Consider the following 9,147-nt stretch of genomic DNA (forward strand, 5'->3'; position numbering starts at 1 on the left):
CCCCTCATACAGCCTATGTTCCCCCTCATACAGCCCCTGTCCCCCCCTCATACAGCCGCTGTGTCCCCCCTCATACAATCCTCATGTATCCTCTCTCTCCTGTGGAGCAGCTCTGGACACTGGATTCTCCCTGGTCCCTCAGCAGAATGATGTGGATGGAGGGAAAGATCAGGGGCTGCGCTGACAGAGGCCTACTCAGCTTCAGGTAGTGCACCCCCACCCTTCTTTCACTCCTCTACACCTCTCTGTCACCCCTTGTAACCCCTCTGTAACCGATGGACACCCCTCTGTATTCCCGTACACCCTTCTGTCACCCCTCTACAACCCTCTATCACCCCTGTATGTGCCTCTGTCACACATGTACATCCCTCTACACCCCTGTCTCCCAATTACACCCCTCTGTTACTGTGTGGGGTAATGCAGGAGGCATTGTGTGTGCTTTTTTAGGGGGGGGGGTGGATTTGTCAAAACCTGTGCAAAGGAAAAGTTGCCCATTTGCCCATAGCAACCAATCAGATTTCTTATTTCATATTTTGCAAAGGCCTTGTTAAAAATGAAAGAAGCAAGCTGATTGCTTGCTATGGGCAACTGGGCAACTTTTCCTCAGCACAGGTTTTGATAAATCTCCCCCCTTGTGTGTTGTGGGAAAGCTGGTGGCATTGGGGGAGATTTATCAAAACCTTTGCAGAGGAAAACTTGCCCAGTTGCCCATAGCAACCAGATTGCTTCTTTCATTTTTCACAGGCCTTCATAAAAATGAAAGAAGCAAGCTGATTGGTTGCTATGGGCAACTGGGCAAGTTTTCCTCTGCACAGGTTTTGATAAATCTCCCCCATTGTGTTTAGAGGAGGCTGGAGTAATTTGTAGGGAAAAGGGGAGGATAATGCTGGAAAATTGCAGAGCCTAATACTAATATGTTTGTGTTGCAGGATCCATGATGTCCTGTGCCAGATGGGGAGGAAGAAAAGAAAGAGAATGACTGATCATTCGGTAAGGGTGCCCCACTAATGTTTTTTTTTCCCAGGGGGTGCCCCAAGCTAAAATGGGGTGGGGGGGGGGCACAATTTTCTGTTCTCGCCTCAAAAGCAAGAAGAGCTAGCTACAGCTCTATCTGTAATGCACATCATGTAACTATGTTTAGCACTTAGCTGATCGCTGTTATTTTCTGTTCTCGCCTCAGAAGCAAAAAGAACTAGCTGCAGCTCTGTCTGTAATGCACATCAGGTAACAATGTTTAGCACTTATAAGATCGCTGGTATAAGAGCCTTGTTGTTTGCAGACATTGTTTAACCCCTTAACGACGCAGGACGTATATTTACGTCCTGAGCCGGCTCCCGCGATATGAAGCGGGATCGCGCCGCGATCCTGCATCATATCGCTTCGGTCCCGGCGCTCATCAACGGCCGGGACCCGCGGCTAATACCACCGGTATTAACCCTTTAGAAGCGGCGGTCAAAGCTGACCGCCGCTTCTAAAGTGAAACTGAAAGTATCCCGGCTGCTCAGTCGGGCTGTTCGGGACTGCCGTGGGGAAATCGCGGCGTCCCAAACAGCTGATCGGACACCGGGAGGGCCCTTACCTGCCTCCTCGGTGTCCGATCGACGAATGACTGCTCCGTGCCTGAGATCCAGGCAGGAGCATTCAAGCGCCGATAATGCTGATCACAGGCGTGTTAATACACGCCAGTGATCAGCATAGGAGATCAGTGTGTGCAGTGTTATAGGTCCCTATGGGGCCTATAACACTGCAAAAAAATGTTTAAAAAAAGTGTTAATAAAGGTCATTTAACCCCTTCCCTAATAAAAGTTTAAATCACCCCCCTTTTCCCATAAAAAAAATAAAACAGTGTAAAAAAGTAAATAAATAAACATATGTGGTATCGCCGCGTGCGTAAATGTCCGAACTATAAAAATATATCATTAATTAAACCGCACGGTCAATGGCGTACGCGCAAAAAAATTCCAAAGTCCAAAAATGCGTATTTTGGTCACTTTTTATACCATTAAAAAAATGAATAAAAAGTGATCAAAAAGTCCGATCAAAACAAAAATCATATCGATAAAAACTTCAGATCACGGCGCAAAAAATGAGTCCTCATACCGCCCTGTACGTGGAAAAATAAAAAATGTTATAGGGGTCAGAAGATGACATTTTTAAACGTATAAATTTTCCTGCATGTAGTTATGATTTTTTCCAGAAGTGCGACAAAATCAAACCTATATAAGTAGGGTATCATTTTAACCGTATGGACCTACAGAATAATGATAAGGTGTAATTTTTACCGAAATATGCACTGTGTAGAAACGGAAGCCCCCAAAAGTTGCAAAATGGCGTTTTTTTTTCAATTTTGTCGCACAATGATTTTATTTTCCGTTTCGCCGTGCATTTTTGGGAAAATGACTAATGTCACTGCAAAGTAGAATTGGCTATGCAAAAAATAAGCCATAATATGGATTTTTAGGTGGAAAATTGAAAGGGTTATGATTTTTAAAAGGTAAGGAGGAAAAAACGAAAGTGCAAAAACGGAAGGGGTTAAAGACACAATATTTAAATAAATAATTGCTATACATAAAAGCCAGGTAAGAAGTCCAAAATGGAAGGTAACTCATGTCACTTGTCTCATGGCATGAAAGACATTTCCAAAAGAATCTGCATGTTATACTGAATAACAGTATTATTTCACTAACCAAGCACACATCCTATGCATGTTACAGCAAGGCAAAGTGTTCTACACCCCTATTGAGGCTCTCTGTAGGCCACAAATAGTCTTTTTTATAGCAATTTGCCGCAAATAAATTCAGACCAAAACAAATGTTTTTGGAAAATTAGGCGAATCGGCCGAATCAAATTTTTCAAAAATTCGCTCATCTCTAGTCACAGCCCTATATAATTGGCAGCCATTGCTGCAGACAGGCATTTCTGGGGTTCTTAACAGAGAGAGCAGACAGTGTGTGTTCCAGAGAAAAAAAAACTTTACAGCAGCAAATTGATTCATCTCAAACCCAAATCATTGCACATAGGCAGGGACAGGGGAGAGAGAGAGAGAAAGTAAACTTTTTTTCTGTTACTATACCGGGGTGTACTACTCTAAAGCTAGTCTGTACTGCTGTACTGGGGTTTACTACTCTAAAGCTAATAGGGGCTAGTGATTTTGAGCACTAAAAGACATAGTCACCTGCTTTTAACGCCTAATACAGGTGTAACCGTACTAAGGCGTATTGTCCTCTTATAAGTGTAACCTATACGTACACTCAGCTGGTGTACGTTTTTATTTCCTGTTAAACTCATTAGGGCCAGTTACTGTTAAAGGCCAGGAATAACTACACACCAGGTTTTAACTCCTAATTCAGGTGTAAGCATGCTGAGATGTATTTTCCTCTAATAAGTGTATAAGTATGTCAGGCAGAGAAGTGCCAGGTCGTGCATAGAGGAGTGGCAGAGGCCTAAGTTCATCAGGCACAGGCAGGGGTCGCAGCAGACTAGAGGCATGAGGCAGCAGGAGTCACTACTCTAAAGCTAGTCTGTACTGCTGTACTGGGGTGTACTACTCTAAAGCTAATAGAGGCTAATTAGTGTGAGCACTAAAAGACATAGTCACCTGCTTTTAACACCTAATACAGGTGTAACTGTACTAGAGCGTATTGTCCTCTCATAAGTGTGACCTATACGTACACTCAGACGGTGTACGCTTTTTTCCTGTTAAACCCATAAGGGCCAGTTACTGTTAAAGGCCAGGAATACCTTCACACACATGCTTTTAACGTCTAATACAGGTGTAACCGTACTAGGGCGTATTGTCCTCTCATAAGTGTAACCTATACGTACACTCAGCTGGTGTACATTTTTTCCTGTTAAACTCATAAGGGCCAGTTACTGTTAATGGCCAGGAATACCTACACACCTGCCTTTAACGCCTAATACAGGTGTAACCGTACTAGGGCGTATTATCCTCTCATAAGTGTAACCTATACGTACACTCAGCTGGTGTACGTTTTTTCCTGTTAAACTCATAAAGGCCAGTTATTGTTAATTGAAATAAAAAAAGCATAAACGGATGCGCTCCGTAGTGTAACACCAAAGGTGAGTTGGTAACGCTAAGTGTGAATTGCGCTTACCACATGAAGTTGTACTCCAACCAAGTACAACAATGGAACAGGGTGTATCATCAAAGGGTCTCTGCAGCTTCGTCCCACTGAAATAGAATCACGATAAAAACAAGCAATCTCCAGGTAGCAGAGCGGGATCAATGGAAGTGCTGAGACCAGATAAGAAGTTAAAAGGATTTATTTCCCATAATGCAACGCGTTTCACGGTCACCCGCTTCCTCAGGCATCTGAGGAAGCGGGTGACCGTGAAACGCGTTGCATTATGGGAAATAAATCCTTTTAACTTCTTATCTGGTCTTAGCGCTTCCATTGATCCCGCTCTGCTACCTGGAGATTGCTTGTTTTTATAGTTATTGTTAATGTTAATGTTAAAGTATTTTTTACTCTTTATTATGTGTTATTGTAGTGTAGTGTAGTGTTTTTAGGGTACATTCACACTGGCGGGTTACGGTGAGTTTCTAGGAATTTGTGCTGCGGCGAAAAATTTGCCGCAGCTCATACTTGAAGCAGGAAACTTACTGTAAACCCGCCTATGTGAATGTACCCTGTACGTTCACATGGGGGGGGGGGGCAAACCTCCAGCTGTTTCAAAGCTACAACTCCCAGCATGTACTGACAGACCGTGCATGCTGGGAGTCGTAGTTTTGCAACAGCTGGAGGCACACTGGTTGGAAAACCTTCAGTTAGGTTCTGTTACCTAACTCAGTATTTTCCAACCAGTGTGCCTCCAGCTGTTGAAAAACTACAACTCCCAGCATGCACGGTCTGTCAGTACATGCTGGGAGTTGTAGTTTTGCAACAGCTGGAGGCACACTGGTTGGAAAACCTTCAGTTAGGTTCTGTTACCTAACTCAGTATTTTCCAACAGTGTGCCTCCAGATGTTGCAAAACTACAATTCCCAGCATGTACTGATCACAGAAGGGCATGCTGGGAGATGTAGTTATGCAACAGCTGGAGGTACGCAACTACAACTCCCAGCATGCCGAGACAGCTGTTTGCTGTTTGGGCATGCTGCGATATGCAGTTTTGAAACATCTGGAGTGCTACAATTTAGAGACCACTGAACAGTGATCCCCAAACTGTGGACCTCCAGATGTTGCAAAACTACAACTCCCAGCATGCCCAGACAGCAAACAGTTGTGTGGGCATGCTTGGAGTTGTAGTTTTGCAAGATCTAGAGGGCAGTATAGAGATCACTGTGCAGTGGTCTCTAAACTGTAGACCTCCAGCTCTTGCAAAACTACAAATCTCAGTATGCCCACACAGCAAACAGCTGTCTGGGCATGCTGAGAGTTGTAGTTTTGCAACATCTCGAGGGCTACAGTCTAGAGACCACTATAGTGGTCTCAGACTGTAGCCCTCTAGATGTTGCTAGGCAACTTACCGGCTTCCGTCGCATCCAGGGAGCCGTCCTCTTCTGCCGCCCGCCGCCCGCAGATCTCCGTTGCCGCCCTCCGATCCCCGTCGCCCGCAGCCTCCGGAGGGGTAAGTGGACGTCGGCGCCTCTTCGTTTTCCCCATTCTGGCCCGCCTATTGTGGCCGGGCAGGACGGGGAAAACGAAAGTAAAGCCCCCCCGCCCCCGATCTGTTATTGGTCGTTGCGTCTAGATCACCAATAGCAGGGATAGGAGGGGTGGCACCCCTGCCACCTCACTCCTATCGCTTCAGGGGGATCGTGGGTGTCTTAGACAACTGCGATCCCCCTTATATTCCGGGTCACCGGGTCACCATAGACCCGTAATGACCCGGAATCGGCGCAAATCGCAAGTGTGAATTCACTTGCGATTTGCGCCGATCGCCGACATGGGGGGGTCTAATGACCCCCCTGGGCATTTGCACGGGGTGCCTGCTGATAGATATCAGCAGTCACCCTGGTCCGGTCCCCGCCCGGCGCGCAGCGGGGATCGAAATTCCCACGGGCGTATGGATACGCCCTTCATCTTTAAGTACCAGCACGCAAGGGCGCCCTTCGTCCCCAACAGGTTAAGCATATTCACAATGTTTCCTGCACATATTCTTTTCAGGTTTGATGTTCTTCGGAGGAGAATTTAGCGAACAGGGAGAGTCGGTGTTTGTGGATCCACCCCATAACATCTGCACACTCGACACATAGAGTGTATGCAACCCTGTTTGAAGAGCTGCGGGAGCATCCTGGCAAGTTTTTGACTATTTATAAATGTCGATGGTCAGTTTGGAAGAACTGCACCAGAGGGTGTCAGGGAGGATCCAATGTCAGGACACCACTTTCTGCTGAAGTATTTCTCCAAAGGTATGTATATCTTGTCAAGATTATTTGTGTTGACTTAAAAATTTGTGGAGAAATGCTAAAAAAATGTTTTGTTTCTTTTTCTTTATTCAGGTACCTGGCCACTGGAGAAAGCTTTGCCTCCCTCCACTTCCAGTTTCTCCTGGGGAAGTCAACAATCTCCTGTATGTGGGACACTTGCAAGGCTTTGTGGGGCTGTCTGCAAGAGGGCTGGGCATAATGATGGGGCTGGGCATAGGGCTGGGGCTGGGCATAGGGCTGGGGTTGGGGCTGGAAGGGGGGGGGGGAGTTCAGACATTTTGTCAATGACAGTACGGGGAAACTCATATTTCTGCTCAATCAAAAGTTGCTCCATATTGGCAACCATGGAGTTGAGGAACTCACAACAAGTTGAAGGTGGAGCTGTAGACAGCACCACTCTGCCCTACCATCTAACAAGCTGGATGATTTAATCTCTTAACCCTATCATTTGTCCATCTAATCTTATCACGGCATCATGTGACACCCTGATGAGATCCTGCAGGTCTCCAATACATCTCCTTCCAACTCTCTGGGAAACTGTCTACCCACAACTAGCTGAGATAGTTGGGGCAATGGTTCCACAGGTGAGGTTTCTGGTAGGGGAGCATTTGCCCATTGAGTGGCAATATCCTCACTGGTCTCAGCAGGTCCAGAGTCCAGGGGTTCGATGATGTTGAAGGAAGTCCTGCAAGAAAGAAAATAAAAATATTAATGATATACTACAAAATTTCCAATATTTTTAGAAGGCCTAAAAGTTTGAAGAATCAAATAAATTTTAAATACTTTTTGCCTTGTTGCCTTCATTTTTCTTAGGAACTGGAGTTGTTCCATATAAATATATGGTGTTTTCGGTACCGCTCCAGTGCGGACCGGCATCTACTTTTCAGATGAAATGATCCTGAAAGGACTGCCATCTATTTTTTATTTGCTCGACAGTTTAAAAAAAAAAAAAAAAAGAGAGAAATTAATATTTCAAAAAACACATCATTGAGTTCTTGATTTTCAAATTAAAAAATAACTTATGGAAATTTTCTTGCTGCCATTCCTGTGGGTCGTCCCAGGTGTATTTTCCCTGTTAGACGATGTGGGGAAAAAACATCCTCCCACAAATGTCTGAAGGCAGTATGGTTGGCATCTGAGGGATCTGACTGATCCCAAAGGGCAGGAAACTCCCAGACCAAGTCAATGAGCATGTCAAGGGACCGACCAGGGGACAGGGAGTGTGAGCCCTAAACTGACCCTAAAACAACTCTCCCTACCTACTTACCCATCCACCCTAAACCGGTCCCTCCCTGAGCTAAAGTGCAGTGGCCTTTAAAACACATACAAATAAATAGTCGGTCACAAGCCAGATACATAACAGGAACATAGAACTCTATAGTATTAAGTTCAGAGGACACTATAGACCGATTTTAAAGCACAGAGGAAAACACTAGCTAAGTGATCATGAACTCTGTGATCAGTGCATGTACTGAAACTCCAAAGATCTGAATAAAGAACTAATAAACATATAGAATGAGATTTATCATTCTTTTCAAACATATGGCTTTTTTATGACATTTTTTTAAACTTACTTTTGCTTACATGCGACCTATTTATCTAATTTATCTAAATAGCTGCACTCCAGCTATCACACAACAACCCATCTACCCTCCTCAGAAATAAAATATTAAAAACATACTATGCCGCACCATGAATATCCGTACTCTGGAGGCTTTTTTGTTTAATTTTGAGCGCCATTTTGTGACGTTGGTGGGCGGAGTCTTGCATCACTGCACTGAGGCTGGAGTTTACGTCAGGAAGGAAGATAGTGCAGCACCAACAGGCACATAAACAATAGTGAAGCCACAAAAAAATAAATAAAAAAAAAGGCTTGGTACATTACCCACCCCAAAATGTGCATGAAGCTGTAATATTTAGTTAGTTATATTAGTTATATAATAAATTATTTCTATAATTAACATTAACATTAATGTAGTAGATTTGTTTCATGATGCAGAACAAGAACAGTTGTTAACCCCTTAAGGACGCAGGACGTAAATGTACGTCCTGGTGAGGTGGTACTTAACGCACCAGGGCGTACATTTACGTCCTGTGCATAACCGCGGGCATCGGAGCGATGCCCGTGTCATGCGCGGCTGATCCCGGCTGCTGATCGCAGCCAGGGACCCGCCGGCAATGGCCGACGCCCGCGATCTCGCGGGCGTCCGCCATTAACACCTCAGGTGCCGGGATCAATACAGATCCCGGCATATGCGGCAGTGCGCGATTTGAATGAATGATCGGGGATCCAATCATTCAGAACACCGCACGGAGGTCCCCTCACCTTCCTCCTTCCGGCGTCTCCTGCTCTGGTCTGTGATCGAGCAGACCAGAGGAGAAGATTACCGAAAACACTGATCTGTTCTATGTCCTATACATAGAACAGATCAGTATTAGCAATCATGGTATTGCTAAGAATAGTCCCCTATGGGGATTATTCAAGTGTAAAAAAAAATGTAAAAAAATGTAAAAGTAAAAGTAAAAAAAAAGTGAAAAATCCCCTCCCCCAATAAAAAAGTAAAACGTCCGTTTTTTTCCTATTTTACCCCCAAAAAGCGTAAAAAACATTTTTATAGACATATTTGGTATCGCCGCGTGCGTAAATGTCCGAACTATTAAAATAAGATGTTAATGATCCCGTACGGTGAATGGCGTGAACGAAAAAAAAAAAGTCCAAAATTCCTACCTTTTTAATACATTTTATTAAAATA

General features: G+C 44.5%; 1 long non-coding RNA gene across 1 annotated transcript; it reads left to right on the plus strand.

The window, feature by feature from the left end:
* Window positions 1–969: 969 nt before the first annotated feature.
* On the plus strand, window positions 970–6,686 carry LOC130272569 (uncharacterized). The gene is made up of 3 exons (XR_008843612.1): window positions 970–990; window positions 6,132–6,376; window positions 6,467–6,686. It is a non-coding gene; the product is annotated as an uncharacterized LOC130272569 (long non-coding RNA).
* The last annotated feature ends 2,461 nt before the right edge of the window (window positions 6,687–9,147 follow it).

Source organism: Hyla sarda, chromosome 5 (genome assembly GCF_029499605.1).
Source record: "Hyla sarda isolate aHylSar1 chromosome 5, aHylSar1.hap1, whole genome shotgun sequence".
Taxonomy (NCBI): domain Eukaryota; kingdom Metazoa; phylum Chordata; class Amphibia; order Anura; family Hylidae; genus Hyla; species Hyla sarda.